Raw genomic sequence first — 26,579 nt, forward strand, 5'->3', positions numbered from 1 at the left:
ATAAAAACGATTAATTTTTCTTTAAAAAACCATTCAATTCAGAATAAGTTATATTTATTAGTTACTATTTGGAAAACCTTTAACTATACACCTTTACAAAAAAGATAAATCTGAATGGCATTTACACGCATATGAACTTCTCCACTTCCTTGAGGATAATATCCTTTTCTTATAAACATCAAGCTCAAAGTTTCCACCAAATCTGTTCAACAGAGGTCTAAAAACATACTTAAATACTCTATATGAGGGCCAAAAGGTACATTAGTTCCTCCTTTGAGGATATAAGTTGCTGCCCTAGATGAAAATAGAGCACAAGGTAAAGTAACTTGAATGAGCAAACCAATACATCCAGCTGCATAGACATAGTAAGTATAGACCGTCAGTCTCTTTGATATGCCGACGCTCCAGAGTAGAAAGAGAGAGAACGAGCCGAGTGTGCACGTCTGTCTCTTACTAATGGAGTCACGCGGGCTCGCCTCGCTCGAGTGTACGTTTGGCGCGCTCAGCCGTGCAGTTCAAAAGCGAATATGGAAAACAAATTTTTTTATGTATGCGTTGATCGTTTAAAAACACGCTTGTCTAATAGTTGAAGACAAAATGTAATGTACTTTTTTTCAGTTATATCATCAATTTGTTTCGTGATGAAAACGCGCTGCAATATATGTGAACATGAAAGGTATGCAGTGGAAAGTTGACAAAGGATGCGTATTACATTTTATAAAATATTTTTACACCAGTTAAATTATGAGTTAGCTATGGTCAAATAGTTAATCGATAACTTTAATCCCAAGTACATTAGGCTAAGCCCCCTCCCCTGCCGACAAGTTTATATAATACTTCCAATACTAATGTAACGTATGCAACGGTAGCTATGCCGTTTAAGGCGTCGCATCTTTTTGCACTCGCGCATTAGAATCGTGGGTTCAAGCCCCTATCAGAAATTTTTTTTTATTTCTAAGTAAATATGTCAACGTTGCGTTTTTATTTATTTTTTATTTTAATCAATGCACGACTAATTAATGGTATAATTTAATTTATTTCAAGCTATTGCACGAATGACCTTATTTTGAACTGCGTGTTTCGTGCTGTTGATCACAACCCATTTTATTCTCTATTGTCAATATTTCTTATTGCTACATGAATTAAGAAAAAAAAGATATGTATTTATGACATAATAATTTTATGTCGTTTCCATCGCATCCCTGTAGTACGTATACTATTTTATAGCACTCATATATACATTTATATTATATTCGTTTTATGTCAATCAATCACTCAATATAATTAATCGTAATCCCAAGTACGTCAGGTTCAGTCTTTACGCCAACGAATATGTATATACTTCCAATACAAATCTATCATATGCAGTGGTAGATGTGCAAGTTAAGGCATCGGAACTTTTTGCACACACACACTTGAGTTCTGGGTTTGAATCTCCATTTACGCACATTTTTTTTATAAATAAATATTGGTGTCTATTATTATTATTATTATTACTATTATTACTATTGTTGTTGTTGTTATTATGATTATTATTATTTTGTTGTTCTGTTAATATTTGCGTTATATTTTTTTCGATCAACACATTTGAGCTATTTTTCTTTATAACTTACTTTATGTATCGTAAGCTACGGAAAGATATATTCTACTAACAGTCGGAGCCACCGTTTATTATATAATGTATATTTGTACAAAAACGAGGTTTGATTTATTATTTTATGTTTAGTAATTATTAGTTTTACATAGTATTCGCGTGATAGTAGAATATTCATACATAGTATGAATATGATTTCTTTCATTCATCATATTGAAGCAAATATGCCGCCGATCCTTTTTTGTTTTTTGCGCCTCTTGTTTTTCTACTGTTTTAAAGCATGCACAGGCGCGGGACTTGCCGAAAACATCGAAAAGTCGAGGAAGACTGCACAGCGCCTTTACGTTCGATTGTTCCGTAGTGCAAGCACATTAAGTGATTATTGTTTGTTGGATGTAATATTCTTAATACATTGCGCAAAAGATGGTTCGTTATTGTTATATTTGTAAAGAAGAAAAACAAGGCGTTTTGGACGGTAGATCCTTTCATAAGTGAGTATATTTTTATCTATCGAATATTTATTTTTAGGTTGTTCATCAAATGGAAAAGTACTTACGAAAGCAATAATTATTGGTGAAATTTTATATTCAAATAAATGATTTTATATGGGTTTGATCGCGTAGATAACTATTGTGGTATTACATGAAAGAATAATATGCATTTCATAGATTTCCAATAAATGAGGAAGAGAAAGAAATCTGGTTGAAAGCTCTTGGAAAAATCAGTGTAGCAAATACTGCAGTTGTTTGCTCAAACCATTTTGTTGAAGAAGATTTTTCTGAGTATGCAAATCCTGAACGTAGGAGATTAAAACCCACACAGCATGAATTAATTCTAAAATAATTCAAAATTAATTTATGAAATAATATAATTATTTTAGAATTAATTCAATGAATTAATTCTGTATTAATTTTATGTCCGTTTTTTTTCCTCTAGAAATATAACGAATATTATTACTACATTAATTGACTAAAATAATTTTCAAATATTACATGCATTTTAGAAGAATTATTTTATGAAATATTAACGTAATAGTTTTGAAATTATTACAGTTAGAATATTTTGAATTGTTTCAAAATTAATGTTTAAAATTAATATTGAAGAAATAAACAGCGGACATAAAATTAATACAGAATTGATTCACTGAAATAATTTTCAAATATTACATGCATTTTAGAAGAATTATTTTATGAAATATTATTATAATAATTTTGAAATCATTACAGTAAGAATGTTTTGAATTGTTTCAAAATTAATTTTCAAAATGATACTTAAGTAATAAAAAGCTGGCGTAAAATTAATACAGAATTGATTCACTAAAATAATTTTAAAAGATTATATCCATTTCACAAGAATTATTTTATAAAATACTATCTAATTACTTTTAGAATTATTATAAAAAATTTAAAATTATATAACACAACTAGATATACTATAAATAAATTATTTACTGAATATATAAGTAAAATTTTTAAAATTATTAAAAGTGCTATATTTTATATAATTATGGAAGAACACGAAATAAAATAATTGATAAACGTACAGTATTTTATTTAATGTTTACTTTAATATTATCTAGTATATGGTGTAACGGGGTTTCTTACCGTTTAATTATTTTTATTCGCGCAAGTTTATTGAAGGGCGAATGTAATCATCTATGCTTAATACATAATCCGGAGAGCATGGAGAAACAGGTGTCAGTCAACCAATAGATCTACTAATCTACGAAAATGAGTGGAAGCAATATGGAATAAGCGAGTCGAAAGCACTTTTTAATAACACGAACAGAATCTTTTATTGTCTATCAAATATTACACTGGATCGGCCCGCGAGTTTATGTTGACATGAGCGCTCGCTCATCGAGGACACACAGTGTCGGGACGCTCGCTGCTCTTTGTTAACAGAGCTATTGCATGCACGCTTCGAACACGAGAAATTAATTGTTATACATGCAACCACAATCGCGAGATTAAGCTGGCCAGCTTACCTTTGTTTTGCGGACGCTCGAAGATGACACCAATAAGTCGCACTCGGAAAAGGTCTATTGTTTGTTTGTGTCGCGAGTCGCGAACTTAAAAGCACGTGGCTTCGCCCTCGATGGCGAAATCTCACGCACGCACTAGCGTTATCACCGCGCATGGCGCCTTTGTCTGCTGGTTCAAGCCTTCGCCCTTGTGAGCTGCACGGCACCTCGGCTGCGACGATCTCTGGAACTCAGGTCTTGGTGCTCTGCGAACGGAATTCTGCTTCGATAACTCGGGAAGTGACAGCTGGTCTCGTACACACCGGCGAACTCGTTGATGGTCAAAGCTTCACTGGTTCAATTTCAATCGCGCGCGTTCCGTCTGCTCGCGTGCCGAATTCTTTCGTTACGTTTTTCGTCTCCCCGGTAGATGCTGCCTCCGCAGGCAGCAATTAGGTTATATTATTAGCGCTAATTTGACGTTTACCGTCACAATGGATATATATTAGATATACATTATAAATATTACATAAAGCAGATTTCTTATCGAATTTTCACATTGAATTTCTTTCAATTTTAACGAATAATAATAAAAAATGGAAGTGCTTAACGCAATGCTAGGGGTTTAAATAATCCTGAATTAAAATTCCCTTAAGGAGATATGAAACGCCCCTGATAACATCTCGAAGAAATTAAGATTTGGTGCTGCTTGATCAAATTTTGAAAGAACCACTCTATAGAATTGTGTGAAATTTGAACTGAGTAATTCTTGGACATATATCTACACCCTAAAAAAGCGTTTTTATTTTTAATCTAACTTTGATTCTGCAATATTTCAAGTTCTGTAAATGCCGGTAAGGTAGGTACTTTCATGAACGTTTCATATGCTCAGTAATGCGTACAAAAGCTTTTTTATGAGATTAAAACCTATAATATTTCTTGGATTATTGGTACGTTAATTTGTAAATTAATTAGTGCATTTTTACAAAAATCATATCAAGAATTAATTCAGAAATAATTTTGAATTATTTTCTGAAATAATTCGGGTGAATCGAAATTTTGCATTTTCATTTATTCAAAAATTAATTCAGAATTAATTCAGAATCATTCCTTCCGTTAATTTCGAAATTAAAACCTATAATATTTCTTTGATTATCGGTACGTTAATTCGTAAATTAATTAGTGCATTTTTACAAAAATCATATCACGAATTAATTCAGAAATAATTTTATATTAATTTCTGAAAACACTCCCGTTCGAGTGCTCGTACCGTACAGACGTGCACCGGAGCGCTCTCCGCAACCGAATCTAAATATTTTGAAAGTAACACATACATATATATATATATATATACAATATACAAGTGTCAACCTGCTCACCGCAAAACAGCCATTATGGCTGAAAACAGCGAAGAGAAAAATCAAGATAGTACTTGGAAAATGGTAAAAAATAAAAGGACAAGAGACAGTCCAGAAGATAAACGAACAAATAAAAAAAGGCAAACAAGTATAAAGGAATACTGGCTGGGAATATCGGAAAGCCCAGCTGTTGAGGTGAATAATAGATATCAAGTGCTGGAAAATAGTGAAACTCATAACAAAAACCAAGGAACAGAAACTACAACAGCTGTTAAACCGTCAAAATCACCACCTATATTCGTAAGTGGCGTTTTAAATATCAGTCCTTTAAACGACCTTCTGAATAACGTCGCGAAAAATGAGTATACATTAAAAGTTCTAAACAATAATGAAATTAAAATTCAAATCAATAATCCGGATTTTTTTAACAACACAATAGCTGAACTAAAGAAAAAACAAACTGTTTTCTATACCTATCAAAAAAAAGAAGATAAACCATTTAAAGCTGTACTGAAAAATATGCATGCTTCAGTTGACATAAACGATTTAAAACAAGAGATTGAGAGCCATAACCATAAAGTGATACGAATTTATAATATTAAAAATAAAATAACAAAACAACCATTGCCAATTTTTTTCGTGGAAATACAAACCAACGTAAATAACAAAGAAATATACAAAATTAACAAACTGATGAACCAAATAATTTACTTCGAAGAACCATATAAGAAAAGAGAATTTCCCCAATGCATGCGATGCCAAGAATACGGCCATACCAAAAACTACTGCCAAAAACCGCCAGTTTGTGTTAAATGTGCAAACAATCACCTCACATCGGATTGTCCTATCCAACATAAAATAAAAGAGGTGAAATGCGCAAACTGCGGAGGAAACCACGTAGCCAGTTATAAAGGCTGCAGTACAAGAAAATTACTTCAGCAAAAATTATTTCCAACTCTAAGACCAAAACAAATAACAAGGGCAGAAAATACCGTTAGATCAAACGTTTCATATGCGCAGGCTACAGCCGGAAATATAAACACAGCACAAGAAGAATCAAAACAAATGCAGACACAGCAACCTATAGTAAACAATAACAATGAGAATCAACTAGTAAACATGATGACTCATTTGATGAACAGGATGGATACAATGCTAAATCTGCTTACCACGCTCATAAATAAGATTAAATGAACACAAAAATAAAAATAGTAATTTGGAATGCTAATGGTTTAGCGCAAAGAAGTTTAGAATTAAAACCTTTTCTAATAGACAACAATATAGATATCATGCTAATATCGGAAACACACTTCACAAACAAAAACTATTTAAAAATACCTCAATATACACTATATAACACAAACCATCCTGATGGCAAGGCTCATGGAGGTACGGCAATACTAATTAAAAACACAATCAAACATCACGAAATGGAAGCATATAAATATGACTATCTACAAGCGACAAATGTCGCGATCGCAGATAGCAACGGTCAAATTATTCTCTCTGCATTATACTGCCCTCCAAAACATGTAATAAAAAAGGAACAATACAAAAAATATTTTGACAGTTTGGGAAACCGTTTCCTTGCTGGAGGAGACTATAACGCAAAACATCCATGGTGGGGATCAAGATCAATAACTCCAAATCCAAAAGGAGCAACTTTATACACAGTGATGAAAAAAGAAAACTTAACGCCGATATCAACAGGCGAACCTACCTACTGGCCCTCGGATATAAATAAATTACCGGATTTAATAGACTTTGCTATAATAAAAGGCCTATGCTCTAAACATCTAACAGCTGAAACATGCCTTGACTTAACCTCAGATCATTCCCCAGTTATTTTAAACCTAAATTCAAAAGTAGAAATAAACCAAAAAAATAGCTCTATGTATGATAAAAAAACAAATTGGGATTTGTACCGCGCAATAATAAATGACAAAATAACATGTAATATACCTTTAAAAACCGAACAGGACATAGATACCGCGATTAAAAATTTAAATAACAATATCTATATAGCTATTGAAAATGCAACCCCCAAGTACTCGATAAAACAAAATAAAAAACAAAATTCCAATATAGTGTCAGATAAAATAAGAGAAAAAAGAAAGCTGAGAAAAATATGGCAGCAGACTAGACTACCAACGGATAAAACAAAATATAATCGGTCTATTAAAGAACTCAAAAAACTTTTATATGACGAAAAAAATGAAAATATAAATAATTATCTAACTAACCTAACTGCAACTGAGGCAACTGACTATTCGCTCTGGAAAGCAACTAAAAAAATAAAACAACCACAAATATTTTCTCCACCTATATTAAAAAATGATATGACTTGGGCTAGAACAAATATTGAAAAAGCTAACACATTTGCTAAACATCTCCAAAATGTTTTCAATCCCTCACAACGAAAAATAACAGAAGCAGAAGAACAAAACTTATTAAATACCGAGCAATACAACAATAGTAATAACGATCCAATAAAAAATATTAAAGTAAAAGAAATAAACCACATAATACGTAATTTAAAAAATAAAAAGAGCCCCGGACACGATAATATAGGTGCAAAATTACTAAAAGAACTCCCAATAAAAGCAGTGAGATATATAACTATCGTGATAAATTCAATACTCCACTTACACTACTTTCCTGCTGAATGGAAAATAGCAACAATAATACTCATACCAAAACCGGGTAAACAGCCCCAGCACGTCACGTCGTATAGACCAATCAGCCTATTGACTACATTATCTAAAATTTGTGAAAAAGTAATAATTAAAAGATTAAATAAAATATTAACGGAGCAGAATATTATACCTGAACATCAGTTTGGTTTTCGCAATAACCACGCTACAATCGAACAAATAAATAGAGTAACTAATAAAATAATAAACACTTTTGAAAATAACGAATATTGTAATGCAGTATTTCTAGATGTAGCACAAGCTTTTGATAAAGTATGGCATAAAGGACTACTATATAAACTTAATAAAATTATACCGAAAAATCTCTACCTATTATTAAAATCGTATTTGAGCGCTAGAACATTTAAAGTAAGAATAAAAAATGAAACAACTAAATTATACCAAATTAAAGCCGGTGTACCGCAAGGAAGCGTTCTCGGTCCTATATTATATTTAATATACATTCATGATTTTCCAACCAAGGAAAATGTTAATATCGCCACATACGCAGACGATACAGCCATATTAATATCGAATGCTAATGAAAAAACAGCCTCTCAAAATATGCAGAAATACCTGGAAAAAGCGGTGAGCTGGTTTGACGAATGGAGAATAACAATAAATGAAACAAAGTCAATCCAAGTAACCTATACAAAAAAAAAAGGATCTTGTCCGCCAGTATTTATTAATAATCAACAAATTCCACAAGGAGATAAAGCAAAATACCTTGGAATGCATCTTGATCGTAGATTAACGTGGCGAGACCACATATGGACAAAACGAAAGCAACTCAACCTACAGATAAGAAAATATTACTGGCTACTAGGAAGAAAATCTAAACTTTCAATGAAAAATAAGCTTCTCATATATAAGTCCATAATTAAACCAGTATGGACATACGGCATACAACTATGGGGTACAGCTTCAAAATCAAACATAGATATAATAGAAAGATTTCAAAACAAAACACTAAGATCTATTACCGAAGCGCCATGGTTTGTCACAAATGAATACATAAGAAAAGACGTCAATATAAATACTGTGAAAGAAGAGATCATAGCAGCTTCCCGAAAATATACTAACAGGATAATGGAACACCCAAATCAACTAGCAAAGAATTTAATGCACACTACACCAATAATTTCTAGGTTCAAAAAATATAAAACACCGTTTATTCATACCTAAATAAGCGTTGTATTGAAGCACAGGTACTGATCAATGGAAAAGTACCTCCATGTAATATAAACAATATTTTTTTGTAACCAATTGATTATATTGTAATTATATCATTTACTTACTGTTTAAGGGCAGATTGTAAATAAGATAGGAATTAAAAAAAAAAAAAAAAAAAAAATTTCTGAAATAATTCAGGTAAATCAAAATTTTCCATTTTAATATAATGCAAGAATTAATGTATTGTTACGTTTAAACTTAAAGACTTAGACTTTACTTTATTAATTTTAAAAAGTGTTTACAAACAGATAACCAAGTGTTAACTAACTATTCTGTGTTTTCTATCACAAACATAAACAAACAACATATACAAATTAATGTTGCAGCGGATACATATTCGAATAAGAACTATTCGAAAGATGCACTCGTAACAAAATAAATAATTTATAATTATATCTTGCGTTAATTTGTAACTTTAAACTTATAATTTTTCTTGGACTAATTCAACATTAATCCGTGAATTAATGTGTATATTTGTACAAAAATCATATCACGAATTAATTCAGAAATAATTTTGAATTATTTTCTGAAATAATTCGGGTGAATCGAAATTTTGCATTTTCATATAATTTAAGAATTAATTTTAAATGAATTCAGAATCATTTGTTGCGTTAATTTCGAGATTAAAACCTATAATATTTCTTGGATTAATTCAACATTAATGAATGATTTAATTTATGTATTTTTACAAAAATCATATCACGAAATAATTTGGAAATAGTTTTAAATTATTTCAAGATATAATTTTAGTTTTATGTTGTAAATTAATCATGGTTCCTTTCAAAATCCTTTTTAAATTAATTCATGTATTAATTTGTTTTGCAACGATTACCGCAAATCGTTTGACTCGCGCGATGGAATTAGCGGTTAAGCGAGGTGAGCCGCGTTCGGTTCGCGAGAGAGAGAGAGCGCGTAAGGGGCAACGACCGGGAGGGGAGGATCCGAGCGCCAGTACGACTGTGATACTCAGTCAATCCGTGCGCCTAACCTCCATCCGTTCCGAGTTTTCTCGTTTTGTTTTGCCACTGACTGAGACTGTGATTTGCGCGGGTGAGTGTGGGCGACAGCAGCATCTGCAGCAGCAGCAGCAACAGCGGCAACAGCAACTGCAGCAGCAGCAACACCAGTAACAGCAGCAACAGTAGCGGCAACAACAACAGCGGTGACAGCATTAGAGGCAGAACAGCGGAGCAGTTTAATAACTACGTGTTATTCGGATACGGTTGGCCACCGTATCCACGCCGTCGTTGCGGTAGGTGCACCTTCCCTGTTTCTAATTGTTGTTAATTTGGCGTGCGAATCCGCGCAGCGAGCGCGAAGAATAGATATATTGCGTGCGAGCAGGTAGTTCGCGGCAATCGCGGTTTTTTTCTCTCTCTCTCGATTAGCGTGTATTGTCATTCACGCGTGCGCGCGTCAGTCTCTCGGCATACCCTCCGTGTAATTGATTTGAGTAAATAAATCACCCTTTGTTCCGTGTAAACGAATTTATTAGTCGTTATTTCGTCATTCCCTTGTCCGAAGGTCGCGCCTCGCATTGTTTACATTGGTATTCGAATTCGCCGGTAACGCAGCACGAAGTGTGCGAAACGTTAGGCGGGAATCCACAATTTAGGTTCCGATAGCGGCCGCACGAGCGCTACGAGCAAGCAGCGACAACGTCGCCAAGTGGCGAGTTGGGGGAACCCAACTCGGAACTTTGAAGAGACTCTGCGCAGGCGCACTCCTAGGCAAGGTAGGTTAATGCGCATCGAGCGCATAGATAACAAGGCTTCATATAGTTAGAGTACGGGCACTTTTAGGAGATTACCGACTAAACGACAGCCTGTTACATGGCGCCCAACTAGAATTAGGACTCACACACGAAAAAAAAAAGAGAGCAACGCGCGCGAGAGAGAGACGTTTGCGCGCGTGCGTAATAAGGTGCGAGCGGGTAAAATAACGCGTGGCTCGTTCGGTACGTGCTCTGCGGTAGGGGAAAGACGCCTCTCCGACCCAATAATAACTGCTTTTGTGAGCCGAGAGCACACTAACCCCAGGGGTCGAAGAGACATCCGTAGTCGCTCTAACTTGAAAACAAAAGGTGACTAATTGTATTTAGGTTAACTTTTTGCTTTTTTAAGTGTTTCATTACACATTAAAGTAGTAAAGTGGGGGTTAGTCACCGAGCGACAGTACCAGCAAAGCGCGCAATTAGGGTGTGTGTAGGGTTAGACCAACTAACCCGGTGGACCTAACAAACAGTTAGCCTCCACCTATAGGCAGGTAGCTGCGAAGCGGAAGTTAGTACTTCCTTAGACTGCGCGATACCTGCACACACCCACAAGCCACGCGTATCGTTGCCTTGTAAATAAAGGCGTAACTGGGTAGTTGGCGATAAAAATCGCAACACCCCGCTCGCGCCTTGGGCGATAGGAGGCGGTAGCGGTCGAGTACGAAAACTAACCTCAACCGTCACCTACGCCCTAACATAAGCGTTATGGAGGATACCGCCGACGCGATAACTCGGTGGGCTTCGGAACTGCCTTCGACACAGCTGGACAGATACCTGACGCAACTGGAGTTGCGCACAGATGGTCCCAGGCTGATGCAGGCAGTCCGATTAGCATATTGGTTGCTAGGCGAGTACATCGACCTAGACTTCCAAGGAGCGGCGTTGGATAGGGAGGCCACACAACGCAGGCGACGGAGCCGAGAGAGGTGGCTGGAAACCAAGCGACGGGAGTTGGAAGCAGCCGACGCCGAGGATCTTGTCGCCCACCCACTCATGCTGCTATATAGGGATGAGGCGGTGGAGGCGAACCTGACGCGGACTCTCGCCGTCTACGAGAACTTGGAAGAGGAGAGCCAGAGCGAGATGGGGGAGCGAGAGCCCGCAGAGGAAGGGGGGACCGGCGAGGTCAAGGGGCCCACGGAGGGGGTCGGTAGTGAGCACAAGGGCTCCACCAGATCGCCGGATAGGCGAAGAGCCCGTCGCTTCGAGAACGCGGAGCTACAACCTCCAGAAGAAGAGGAAGAGCGCTGCGTGACCGAGCGACTAAAGGAGGAAATCGAGTGCAACCGGGTCGGGATAAACCGCATATTGGAGATGCTGGAAAAGCACGACCAGGTATGCGCTCGGTGGAGCGACCAGTTGACCGCTCTGCAGGTGGAGTTCCAGCAGTTTAGAAGCAGGGACCCCACCAACCGACGAACGGTCATACCAGAGCGGCCCCGGAGGACCGTGGACTTCCAGTCCACGTACACGTGCCACTACGACCCAAGGGTACCAGGTAGTACCCCGGAACCCCAGCGACCGACCCCTGGCGAACCTCGAGCGGCTCCCCAAAGGCAGGTGCCTTCAAGGACGGAGCAGCCACCGAGAAGAGGTCCAAGAGACTCCGACGCTGAAGAAGAGCAGATGATCCCTGAAGGATCTGCCTGGTACGACGCCAACGCGGCGTCGGGGTACTACGCGACTCGGGACGCGGGTAGGATTGTGAGAGGGTGGAAGCTGCGATACTCTGGTACGGCTTCAGAGTGCGTAGATACCTTCTTGTCTAGGCTAGAAGATCTACGCGCGGGGTCTGGGCTAACGGACGGCGAAATCTTGTGCTCGGTATCAGAGCTCCTCGAAGGCGTTGCGAGGACCTGGTACGAGCTTAACAAGCTTAAATGGAGAAACTACGCCGACTTCGTGGCAGGCGCTCGACGTTGGTTTGGGTCGAGTGAGCTTCAGCAACAGAGGTTGCTGCAAGAGGCCCAAGCTCGGTACCAGGAGAAAGGAGAGCTGGTACGAGAATATGCCTGCCACCTTCTCTTCATGTTAGCCCAGCTGCGTCCGCCGTTACCAGAGCAGAGGCAGTTAGATTTGTTATATGCAAATCTCCTACCCGCCATCCGGATGCAACTGCGAAGGAACGCGTTCTCCAACGTGGACGAGTTTCACGCCCGGGCGACCGAGATCGAAACCGCTTTGCGGGACGACGAGCGCCCGAGGACCAGGTTGGAGCCAACGTCCACGTTATACCCCGAGCACATGGGGGTGTCAGCTAAGGCACCACCGCCCCGGGCAGGACCCCGAACGGCGGCCATATCCAGCAAGTCTCGGGGTAGGGAGCAGCGGCAACCCGAGTCGCCGGTTAAAACCCCGGCCAAGAGACCCGAGGACCGGCCCACCATCGCTGCAACGCAGGCAACAGACCCCATTGAGGATCTGTCGTCGCAAATTGCGACCCTGCGGCGCGATATGGACCGGTACTTTAAGGAGAGGAAGGCTAACTCTCCCAGGCGGCCGAGAGGCCGGCCACAAGAGAAGGGGAGGAATAAAACCCCCCCAGGGTCTCCTGGCCAGCGACGAGAGGGTCAGCGGAGGAAGATAGATTACTCCCAACCCATCAAGTGCTCGTCTTGTGGCAAACTGGGCTTTACCAGAAGGTACTGCCCGGATTGCAACAAGGGAAACGGGCAGGGAAGCGGAGGACGGAGGTCCCCTCCGCGTCCCCAGTAAAGGTGACCTCTCGTCGCAGGTCGTTTGAACGTGGCAGGGGCCCGTCAACGACCTCAGGGTTCAAGGAGGTCTCGACAGGGGTATCGGACCCCACGAGATCCAGCAGTGCAGCGGCGTTAGAAGCGACAGCGACCGAACCGATGCCTGATCTGGGTAACCGGGCATTTTGTATCCTCGAAGGGTACGGAGGCCGGATTCAGGTGGTGGAGCAGGGGTTTGAGTGGGCCGGAGAGGAGACCACCAGACCCAAAAGCTCCAGGAGACCACCTGACGCTCCGGAGGATACGCCGGCGACCCAGACACCTGCGGGCGAGAGCACGTCGACGCGAGTAGCGGCTGCCCAAGGCAAGAAGAGCCGTGAAAGCCTCCCGTTCATAGAGGGGAGAGAGGCGGCGAAAGCTCCCCGCAGGTACAGACCCGAGGATGAGACCAGGTGGTGGCTTCAGGTGGGAATAGGTGCCTATAAATTAAGGGCACTCTACGACACCGGGGCCTCATCAACGGTAATGGGTCAACTCGGGCTTAGGTTGGCATCTGATATGGGGCTGGGCCTGGACGTCACGCGAGCGGGAGAAGCGAAGCTCGCTGACGGTCGCCCATGTCCCATCTTGGGTCATGTGATTTTCCCCTTCACAGTAGGGGGAATCACAAAAGATGTAAGGGTCGCTATAACGCCATTGCTGTCGGATGACTGCTACGTCGGCGCGAACTTCGTGAGGGAATTCAGCGCCAACCTGAACCCTGACACGGACCAGCTGTACTTGGCGAAAGCCAAAGTGGCGGTACCGTTAGAAGTGGCAAGCGTCACTGGTACGTCGTGCCTCGCACCCGTAGGCCTGGTAGAAGCCACGGAAGCACAGCGTCAAGAAGTGGCTAGCCTCGTCGATGGATTAATTCCAGACGGAGGCGAGTGTTTAGGCTGTGCTGTGGGGGTCGAGCATGAGATAGACATCGGAGACGCTCGACCCTGTAAACAGAAATACTACCCGGTCTCCGACAGGGTGCGAGACGAAATGCACGCGCTGGTCAAGGCCATGCTGGACAACGACGTCATTGAACCAGCAGCCAGCGGGTGGTCAAGTCCAGTGGTGATGGTTAAGAAGGCAGACGGCAAATATCGGTTCTGCGTAAATTACCAGAAGGTAAACGCAGTAACCAAGCCAGACGCCTACCCATTACCCTTCATGAGTGACATCCTACGAAGGATCAGAGATGCTAAGTTCATCTCGACACTGGACTTGAGTAGCGCGTACCACCAGATACCTCTTAAAAAGGAGTCGCGCCCCATTACGGCGTTTACAGTCCCCGGCCTGGGGCATTTTCAGTTCAAGAGAATGCCCTTCGGATTGTCCTACGCCGGCGCGACCTTCCAGAGGTTGATGGACAGAGTGATTGGCCCGGATTTAGATCCTTTCGCTTTTGCGTACCTCGACGACGTGATTATTATCTCGCCGTCTTTTGAGGAGCACAAGCGACACCTGGGATTGGTTTTACAACGAATCCTGGGTGCGGGCCTCACTGTGAATAAGACCAAAAGCCACTTCTGTAAGTCGGAAGTCAAGTACCTGGGGGTCCTGGTAAACCGTGAAGGGGTAAGGCCAGATCCAGAGAAGATCAAGCCCATCATAGAGTACCCAGTACCACGGACGATCAGACAGGTGAAGCGATTCATGGGGATGATGTCGTGGTATCGTCGCTTCATACCCGACTTCGCAACCATCGCTGAACCGATAAACCGCCTGACGAAGAAGAGTGTCCCGTTTGCTTGGCAGCAGGAACAGGAACAGGCGTTCGAACGGTTGCGAGATGCAATGGTCTCGGCACCGATCTTGCAGTCGCCGGATCCCAGCGCGCAGTTCGTGTTACAAACGGACGCGAGCGATAGTGGGATAGGCGCGGTATTGACGCAAGAAGTCGATGGACAGGAGCGCGTAATCGAGTACGCCAGCCGCTCCTTAAACAGTGCGGAGAGGAATTATACAGTCTCCGAACGAGAATGCCTGGCGGTAGTATGGGCGATCGGCAAGTTCCGGCCTTATGTTGAAGGGCACCACTTCAAAGTCATCACCGATCATAGTTGCCTTAAGTGGCTCCACAGTATGAGGAATCCTACAGGAAGGCTAGCGCGTTGGGCGTTAGCATTACAAGGGCACGTGTTCGATATAGAGTATCGAAAAGGAGACCTCAACGTGGTGCCAGACGCTTTATCTAGGGCCTATGAGGAGGGGGTGGTAGAAGTGGGTGCCATGACTCATCTGCCGGAAACTGCCGATGCCTAGTACCTTCAGAGATACAGGGAGGTATGCCAGGACCCACATTCTCAGCCTACCTGGAAGGTAGTGGGTGGGAGACTGTATCATTACCATCCAACTGAGGAGAGCGAAGGGTCCATAGACAACGAGGAAGCCTGGAAGCTAGTGGTTCCTGCCGAGAAGAGGTATCAAGTACTTGAGGAGGTGCACGATGCGCCAGCAGCGGGACACCAGGGGAGAGAACGAACGTTCTCCCGGGCTAGGCACCTGTATTTCTGGCCAAAGATGTACGATCAGGTCAGAGAGTACGTGCGGAGTTGCCCGGTATGTCAGCAATGCAAGGCAGAGCAAAGGCCGCCTTGCGGGCTGATGGGTCGTCGAGAGGTCTCGCGACCCTGGCAGGTGGTGGCCAGTGACATCACTGGCCCCTTCCCAAAGAGCTCACGAGGGTTCGAGTATATTTTGGTCTTTTTAGACCTGTTCACTCGGTGGGTGGAGTGCGTGCCCGTGCGCAAGGCCAACGGAAGGACCATCGTACGGGAATTGCACGAGAGGGTGGTCACCAGGTTTGGGGCGCCAGAGATTTTTCTTTCGGACAACGGGACCGAATTTAAAAATCAAGAGGTCGATGCCTACCTGTCGAGGAACGGCATCCAGCGCGCCCTTGCCCCAGTTTACCACCCACAGGCAAACCCCACGGAGCGAGTGAACCGAACCCTCAAGGCCATGCTCATATCGTACGTGGAGCGGGACCATAAGAGCTGGGACGAGCACCTGCCTGAGTTCAACTTTGCGTTGAACTCGGCAACTCACAGCGCGACAGGGTATAGCCCGGCCATGCTGGTCTTCGGTAGACAGCCTACTCCCCCCTCGACCTTTAGAAGGGCCCAGGATCAGTTGGCTCGGGAAGCTTCCGAGGGCCAAGAACTGACCGAATGGGGCGAGCACATGCGCCAGTTACCAAACTTGTGGGAACGCGCTGGCTCTAAGTCCAGGGAGGAGGCGGCTCGTCAGGCGGTCTACTACAACCGGAGAAGACGTCAGGCCGACTTTAGGGTTGGGGACTGGGTGTGGAAGCGGAACCGCATCTTGTCTTCCGCAGCTCAGGGCGTTTCGGCGAAGTTGGCACCGAAATACGCTGGTCCCTACGTGATTTTGGAGGTATGCGGGACGAATACCTACCGCCTAGGTAACCAGCAGGAGGAGTTGCCCGAGCTGATCCACGCCAAGGATCTCAGGCCCTATTTCGGCCCATACTCTGATGAGGACGACGAGGAACCAGGAGGCGGGGACTCAGCACCGCTGGACGAGGAGGAGGGCGTAGGCGACCCGCCAGCGAAGATCGAGGGATCCAGCGAGGATCCGATATGCGAACGCGTCGCGAATGCAGCCCCCTCGAACGAGCGTGACAAACCCGCGGCGGCTCCGGAAGTATCGATCGAGGCGCCGGTTAAGCGTGGCCGAGGTAGGCCGCGCAAAAACCCCGCGTGCGAACCTCGAGAACCAGGTGGAGACGACCTGGATGGCAATGCGGTAAAGGGAAGGGGCAGACCACGTAGAACCGCCCAGCACGTGCGGAAGGTGGTGCTGCCAGCTGCCCCCGCAAATGGGCCATGCTCGCGAGGAAAGCGCCGGGGACCGGGACGTCCTCGTAAAGAATAGCGTCGAGCATTACACGGCGACGGGTAGGTTAAGGGCTGAGCCTGAGAAATCCCTTGACCCCACTTCTTCTCTTTTACAGATGGAGAGGAAGCTGGTCATCAGTGAGGAGGCCCTCGAGACGGCAACCCAGCTGCTGCTCGACCTGGGATTGGGCCCGGGCGCCGATCGGCTGATCGGCGATTTACGTCGCTTCATCCGGGCCCAGGTCGAGACGGCCGCTCGCGAGGGCCGCTCTCGCCAGCGGGTGGATGACTTCCTCCGGGAAGGTATGAGGGCCCAGGCATCCAAGCCCTCGACCCGGGAAGTATCCACCCAGACCGACGGCCCATCCGAAGAGGGTCGTCGGTCACAGTCCACGCAAGACCAGGGTACGCAGACCCAAGGGTCGAGCGCGTCCACGGTGGAGAGCTCGACCCAGTGCCCCGGGCCAAGGGAGGCCTGCGGCAGCCAGCACTGGGTCTGCACCCACCCACGAGTCCCCCAGCAGGTGGGTCTCGAGAACACCTGGAGGCACGTGAGATTGGGCCTCCAGGAGCTCGAGAATGCCTGGGAGTTCGTCGGGGAACTCCAGCGCCAGGTGCATGCGCACCTGGGAGAGTTCCTCGACTTCCGAGGTGCCCAGGAACTGCTGGGGGAGTGGGCTCCTGTAGTCCGGCGGCAGAGGGCCTACGGAGAGGCCCTCCAGCGCGTTGACCGGGGGCTGGAGTCCCCAGAGGCCGCGGGCCCGCCGGCAGTGTTGCCACCGGCGGCCCCGACGAGCAGGGATGCGGCCAGGGCTCCAGCCAAGCCCCCGACCAAGGCTCAACACAAGAGAGCGTCGGGGGCCCCCGGCGCCGGGCAGGAATTCGTGGTCCGCGTGGACGGGTCGTTTTCCGTCCCTACCGTGGTGGTGCGAACCGAGGGGGGACGCACATCCGCCACGATGGGCGGCGTTACATTCATCGCCGCCCCGGCGTCAGCAGCCACGCCGCCCCAACAACCGGCAGGAAGCCAGGGCCATGGGGCGGAACCCAGCCTCGTCAGGCGACCGGGAAGAGGCTGCTATATCTGCGGCCATCCCGGGATCACGACCACGTCAAAGTGCCCCAACAAGTCGGAGCACTGGCGCTACCCAAGGCATAAGGCGCCAGGGGGCTCCGGCAAATGACGTGGGGGGGTGGTGGCCCGGGATGGGCAAATAAAGTATTTGTTGAGAATAGGATGTGTTGGTTCCTCTCCTTCCCCAATCCTATCCTTGGGGTCGCGAGTCAATAGGGTAGTTCGATCCGGTAGTTCGAAGCTAGGAGGGGGCTGCAACGATTACCGAAAATCGTTTGACTCGCGCGATGGAATTAGCGGTTAAGCGAGGTGAGCCGCGTTCGGTTCGCGAGAGAGAGAGAGCGCGTAAGGGGCAACGACCGGGAGGGGAGGATCCGAGCGCCAGTACGACTGTGATACTCAGTCAATCCGTGCGCCTAACCTCCATCCGTTCCGAGTTTTCTCGTTTTGTTTTGCCACTGACTGAGACTGTGATTTGCGCGGGTGAGTGTGGGCGACAGCAGCATCTGCAGCAGCAGCAGCAACAGCGGCAACAGCAACTGCAGCAGCAGCAACACCAGTAACAGCAGCAACAGTAGCGGCAACAACAACAGCGGTGACAGCATTAGAGGCAGAACAGCGGAGCAGTTTAATAACTACGTGTTATTCGGATACGGTTGGCCACCGTATCCACGCCGTCGTTGCGGTAGGTGCACCTTCCCTGTTTCTAATTGTTGTTAATTTGGCGTGCGAATCCGCGCAGCGAGCGCGAAGAATAGATATATTGCGTGCGAGCAGGTAGTTCGCGGCAATCGCGGTTTTTTTCTCTCTCTCTCGATTAGCGTGTATTGTCATTCACGCGTGCGCGCGTCAGTCTCTCGGCATACCCTCCGTGTAATTGATTTGAGTAAATAAATCACCCTTTGTTCCGTGTAAACGAATTTATTAGTCGTTATTTCGTCATTCCCTTGTCCGAAGGTCGCGCCTCGCATTGTTTACATTGGTATTCGAATTCGCCGGTAACGCAGCACGAAGTGTGCGAAACGTTAGGCGGGAATCCACAATTTAGGTTCCGATAGCGGCCGCACGAGCGCTACGAGCAAGCAGCGACAACGTCGCCAAGTGGCGAGTTGGGGGAACCCAACTCGGAACTTTGAAGAGACTCTGCGCAGGCGCACTCCTAGGCAAGGTAGGTTAATGCGCATCGAGCGCATAGATAACAAGGCTTCATATAGTTAGAGTACGGGCACTTTTAGGAGATTACCGACTAAACGACAGCCTGTTACAGTTTATTTTTACAGGAATCATTACCTGAATTATTTTTAATAGAATTTTAGAATATTTCTTTGTAATATTTCATGTATTAATTAAGAAATAATTTTCTGTTCTTAGAAAATTATTTTTATATTAATTCTTTGCGTTAATTCAAGAATTAATTCAGTGAATTAATTCATACTCTGTGGGAAAGAGGGATTAACATCAAACCCTCGCGGAATTTACATAGGTAACTATCAACTCGAAATAGAACAATCAGACGAACTTACATCGAACTTTAAATTCGTACTACTCGTACTTTAAACTATAAAAAGTTGTTAATAATATCTTACAGAGAGCTCATAAAACAAAAAATTTTTTATATCGCTTGAGCACGATATACTATTTCTCCAGGAGAAGTATTTTTAAATATTTTTATTTTCACCTTCTTAGATGTTCTGAAAATTTATTGAAATTAAAAACGTTAATATTTTATTGGATATCGTCGGTGCCATTGATAATAGTGCGACTCTTCATATATCTATATAAAATATTATTTTTTCAACAGGACTTCAATTGTACAATCTAAAAGTTGTAACTACAGTACGACAATAAATTATCCTGGAAACAGCTACATTCTTGAAGACGTTACAAACACGTGTGAAACTGTCGCAAGTTCAAGGTATGGGTTTTAACATTATCAGAACATATTAATACGGTGGTGGCATTGACTATAGTGTATTTTTTTCAATTATTCTATTATGAGACATAATAGTTCGTTTGTATGTGTAAGACAACAAATATAATTCATTTATACGAAACTCGTGACCCCGAATTTTTCTGGTAGTGCATATTGTACAATATTGTACGAAAAAAAATCTCGATCTTGTAGCAACAATGAAAGATTTTTTAACCGTTCCGCGATTCTGCTTTCTACTTGAACACTGCGACATGATAATTGACAACAATAATTGTTATGTAGAACTATACATATGAGAAACTTTTAGTGTAAGTTTCCACATATTTGTAGTTAGATTATAAATAAATAGCTTTCGCACAACGTACTTCATAAAAAGTGATATTCCAATTTGTATTGTAATAAAATGTACAAGCGATTGCTATGAGTACTCGTGCAAGCACGTGTGATTACAATAACAAAACTTTTTCTAAGTAAATCTTTGTTGAGTACAATATATTATACTTATTGACAAATCGTTATTTTTCTTTTTTTTCCTTATTGGTTTGTATCTTTTCTGTAATATTTTGTTTTTTACAATATTGATATTTTATTTAATAATAATTCATTATTGAGAGATTCTTCATTTGTTTATACGTATATAATATTCATTAATTTGTTTATAGTTCCTCACTGCAAGCCAATTTGCAAGAATTGAGTACACAAAATGGAATTCTGCATACTCGTAGTTATATTAACAATGAGCTCAATTGTGATGAAAATGAAAGAATTGCATATGCTAGGAAAAGGTATTATGAACAATTATATTATTCAATATAATAATTAAATTTCATGTAAATATCACTCAATTGAACTAACAATTACTTTTAACTCGAATAAGAGCATTACGCGCTGTACCGAATATATTAATTATGCAAATAGTATATTTTTATGAATTTTATTAAATTTGTAGACTGTCAATTGTGATTGAAGATACATGCCTGCAAGAAGAACCTCCAGTCAAAAGAGATAAGACTGATAATAATAATGTATCGTCAAACAGCATTGATAGTTTTGATAACGATTATAGCGACGAAAGGGAAAGGTTTGTTTTGCCGTTATTAAAATTTCCTCATGGAAAAGTTGTTTACAATATAAATCAGTGTTAAGTTTATCCGAAACAATTGTTTTCAATAGATCCATAGACAACGCTGATAGCAGTGTGAAAGAGGCAAATACTAATAAACAAATTAGATTAACTTTTGGCTCTAAATGTATGTACTACGACCGGCAAGATTTTGTTAGCGAAGAAAAGTGGCAATTTTTTGTAGATTATATAAAAAATGCAAGGCAGGCTAAAAAGAATTTACAGAGAAATTATACAAACTCTGTGAAAACTTTTAAAGAGCTTAAAGCGGCAATGAAAGCCAAACATTGTTTAAACATGCGTAGTGAAGAGTTCATAAAAGTACGTTTTTACTTTACATTGTTATATTTAATTACTATCTTGATTTCTCTGCAACTGTCGTTAACAATATTATGCTGCTCTCGCTTCACTTAATTTTATTTTTATAATTTTTTTTGTATCAAATTGGAAGAATAGAGGCTAATTGTTGTTTCGTTTGTAGACATTACCAAATGGAGTGCAAACTTTACTTTCAAATATATTACAAGGTAAAAGGTACAAAACGTATCCTGAAGAATTGCGCAATTTTGCACTGAACTTACATTTTTATTCACCGAGTGCGTATACCTTTTTGAATAAACATTTTGGAAACCTTTTACCGTCTTTGTCAACTCTTAGAAGTTATTTGAGACAGTATAATGTCGAGGCTGGAATATCATTCGAAGCTATAGCCAGTGTACAAAGATTAGTGGAAGAAGCTAAAAAGAAAGATAGACATATTGTTTTTAATTTAACGTGTGATGAAATGGCAATTCGTCAAAAAATAGAGTGGGATGCAGCTACGAAAAAGTCGATTGGATTTGTTAATTATGGAACGAGCAAAATTTCTTTGGACGAGCAATCAAAAGAATCAAAAGCCAATAGCGCGTTGGTATTCATGCTGGTTGCATTGAATAGTCATTTTAAGATACCGCTCTCGTACTATTTAATCAAAAGCTCCGATGGGAAGGGCAAAGAAAAATTATTGAAGGAAGTGTTGAATGCTTGTTTTCACAATAATATAGAAATAAAAAATATAACATTTGACGGAGTTTCATCGAATATAAGTATGGTCGAAAATCTCGGAACTAGTATGAGAAAAAGTACGTCTGAGATTTGTTTTAACTACACTCATAATGGGAAAACTATAAAGATTTATGCAATGCTGGATTCGTGTCATGCATTAAAATTGGCTCGCAATACTCTATCAAAACATGACCTTATCGATGATAACGGTGATATAATCTCGTTTCAATATATTAAGTTACTACAAGAAGTACAAGAAAGAGAGCTAATGCACCCTGCAACAAAACTGCGGAAAAAACATATATATTTCAATAATGAAATAATGAAAGTGAATATTGCTGCACAAACACTCAGCACTAGCGTTGCGAAAGCACTGGATTTTTGTCGTGAAGATTTGCAAATGAAACAATTCGAAAACTCTGCTGCAACTAGTACATTTTGTCAGAACATTAATGATGCTTTCGATATTTTAAATTCAAGAAATGTTTATAACAAAGATCCTCGAAAGCATGCCTTATCGCGAAGTAATTTGCACGAAAAAAAAGCAAGGTTAACGAACTTGTAAAATACTTACAGTTGTTGACAATTAACGGTACACCCATTCTGAAAACTAAACAACATACTGGTTTCTTAGGATTAATTACTGGATTGAGAAATGTACTAGCTATCGCAGAAGATTTATTTACAACATACTCAAAGTTTCACTTTCTGTTAACGTACAAACTGTCACAGGATCATTTAGAAACTTTTTTTTCGTGCATTAGAAGATTCGGAGGATTTAACAATAATCCTACCGCTAGGCAATTCAAAGGGGCATATCGCAAGTTACTTGCGCACGTTAGTATTACTGTTCCTTTATCGGCTAACTGTACGCCGCGCGATGACACAATACTTGCGAGAGTAGATGTCAACACTAAAAAAAAAGATGAAGACCCAATAGAAATCAATACTATTGAACTTCAGACCATTTTTGATCTTCTTGATGATATTCATTTAAGCGAGTATGTTAACGATATAGTTGCCTACATATCAGGCAGTGTCGTAAAAATAGTTAAAAAAAAAATTTCGTGCGTAACTTGTTGTAAACAATTGGAAGTAGAAGAAGATTTCAATGAAACTACAAAAGATAAAGTTTTGCTAATATCAAAATTACAACGACGCAAATGCTATGGCAAATTAATTTCTGCTTCGTTGGATGTTATAGAGATTTGCCGAATTGCTGAGAGAATCTTCAGATTACAAATCTCTGTAACTGAAGAGAACGTGTTAGAAAAAATGACGTTAAAGACAATGCATGTGTTACCAAACAGTATTTTCAATCAAAATGAACACGTTTTTGAACAAGAAATTTTATCAGACCATCGCACGCAACTAATAAAAATAATTGCAAAAAAATATCTTGAAATTCGTCTGCATTATGCAGCTTCAACAGACGATGAAAAAAAAGAAAGAATAAGAATGAGATTGAATAAACTTTTATTATTCAAAGGTGTTTAGGGGCAGTGGTGTTTGTTTTTTAAAAGTACTATCACTGTAAATAATATTTTACCGTGTTAAAAAATCCATTGTGTTCATAGCATGCTTTCTTAATATTAATAATAAATGTTTTATGTTTTGAATAATGAAATTTTTTTTCGTACATAACATCAATAAATTTGCCAATTTATTATATTTATTATATTGCGATGAAGCTGTTTCAAGAAAAGAAAAACAAGAATTTATCACAAATGTAATTTATCATTTTAAAATGTGGAGCTGATTGACATTCATAACAATTTATGTAGTTAAACAGAACATTGTTTAAATAAAAATGATAATGATAAAAGGTACGGTGGCTCGACTGTTAGTAGAATATATCTTTCCGTAGCTTACGATACATAAAGTAAGTTATAAAGAAAAATAGCTCAAATGTGTTGATCGAAAAAAATATAACGCAAATATTAACAGAACAACAAAATAATAATAATCATAATAACAACAACAACAATAGTAATAATAGTAATAATAATAATAATAATAGACACCAATATTTATTTATAAAAAAAATGTGCGTAAATGGAGATTCAAACCCAGAACTCAAGTGTGTGTGTGCAAAAAGTTCCGATGCCTTAACTTGCACATCTACCACTGCATATGATAGATTTGTATTGGAAGTATATACATATTCGTTGGCGTAAAGACTGAACCTGACGTACTTGGGATTACGATTAATTATATTGAGTGATTGATTGACATAAAACGAATATAATATAAATGTATATATGAGTGCTATAAAATAGTATACGTACTACAGGGATGCGATGGAAACGACATAAAATTATTATGTCATAAATACATATCTTTTTTTTCTTAAATCATGTAGCAATAAGAAATATTGACAATAGAGAATAAAATGGGTTGTGATCAACAGCACGAAACACGCAGTTCAAAATAAGGTCATTCGTGCAATAGCTTGAAATAAATTAAATTATACCATTAATTAGTCGTGCATTGATTAAAATAAAAAATAAATAAAAACGCAACGTTGACATATTTACTTAGAAATAAAAAAAAATTTCTGAGAGGGGCTTGAACCCACGATTCTAATGCGCGAGTGCAAAAAGATGCGACGCCTTAAACGGCATAGCTACCGTTGCATACGTTACATTAGTATTGGAAGTATTATATAAACTTGTCGGCAGGGGAGGGGGCTTAGCCTAATGTACTTGGGATTAAAGTTATCGATTAACTATTTGACCATAGCTAACTCATAATTTAACTGGTGTAAAAATATTTTATAAAATGTAATACGCATCCTTTGTCAACTTTCCACTGCATACCTTTCATGTTCACATATATTGCAGCGCGTTTTCATCACGAAACAAATTGATGATATAACTGAAAAAAAGTACATTACATTTTGTCTTCAACTATTAGACAAGCGTGTTTTTAAACGATCAACGCATACATAAAAAAATTTGTTTTCCATATTCGCTTTTGAACTGCACGGCTGAGCGCGCCAAACGTACACTCGAGCGAGGCGAGCCCGCGTGACTCCATTAGTAAGAGACAGACGTGCACACTCGGCTCGTTCTCTCTCTTTCTACTCTGGAGCGTCGGCATATCAAAGAGACTGACGGTCTATACTTACTATGTCTATGTCCAGCTGTTCTGGTGTCTACTATAAATTCTTGTTTTTTATTAAGAAAGGTCTCTTGGTATGAAAGTTAAGCAGGTTGAGCCTATTGCAGCTCCATGCACTTCAGCGTTATACATTTCTTTTAATAATTTGACTCCTTCAAGATGCTGAGCTGACAAACCTGGTTTTGGACGACCTGCTCTTATGTTGCTAATCTCAATAGGAATTTTATAGAGTGCACTCAAACATAATGAAATTCGTAGCACTTGACCTCCTCCTTCACCGAGACTACCGTCGAGTTTTATTATTTTAATGATTGATTACATTCAGGTGAGTTGGCCACAGACTGCGGTATAAATTGCTTTGATGCAAAGACCATCTATTTATTGTAGCATTATTTGATATGCGATTATCGTCCTCAATCGTGCCCAGGACTCTACATGTGCTTCCTCCAATTGTATTAATTTCTTCCATTATCTTTTTTAATACTAATCTATGGCTGATTATATTGATGTCAATGTCAATTATACCTTCATTCTCGTTGGAAAACCACAGAATGAAATTATGACTTCTCATATTTTCCAAATTGAGATTGACAACACGAAAAGCTACTGGTACGTAGCGACGAAAATCATTTTGCATGATGTACTGAATGGTGAATTTCATTTTCACGTTAAGTTTTTCTTCTTCAAATGGCTTTGAATGTAAAACATTTTTCACAGATAGGTTATTCATTATTAAAGAATACTTTCTGGCATTCGATCAGTCTTCGTAGTTGCTACATTATTTTGTATTATTTTCATCAATTTTACGCTTTCATCAATGGCTTTTTGTAAGTCATCGCCATCATCTACTTTTCGTTTCCGACAAAATTTATCGGTGATTTCTGATTTTGTTATAAACTCCACATCGTCTGAAGAAATTTGCGGTTCATGACTCAGATATGGATCAAGCCAACACATCTCATTATACAATTCCCAGGTCACTTCGGGTTTTCTTTCTGATCCAGATGGCTGGTATTTGCGTTTTTTTGCTTTTTCTCCTTTGAATTTTTTTACTAAATACAGCCATCTCGCTTC

At 41.0% G+C, this 26,579-nt stretch overlaps 1 pseudogene; it reads right to left on the reverse strand.

Annotated features, from left to right (window-relative positions):
* Window positions 1-83: 83 nt before the first annotated feature.
* On the reverse strand, window positions 84-26,462 carry LOC131675627 (RNA 3'-terminal phosphate cyclase-like; annotated as a pseudogene).
* Window positions 26,463-26,579: the final 117 nt, after the last annotated feature.

Source organism: Phymastichus coffea, unplaced genomic scaffold (assembly GCF_024137745.1).
Source record: "Phymastichus coffea isolate CEN01 unplaced genomic scaffold, Cenicafe_Pcof_1.1 PCOF00027, whole genome shotgun sequence".
NCBI classification, from domain to species: domain Eukaryota; kingdom Metazoa; phylum Arthropoda; class Insecta; order Hymenoptera; family Eulophidae; genus Phymastichus; species Phymastichus coffea.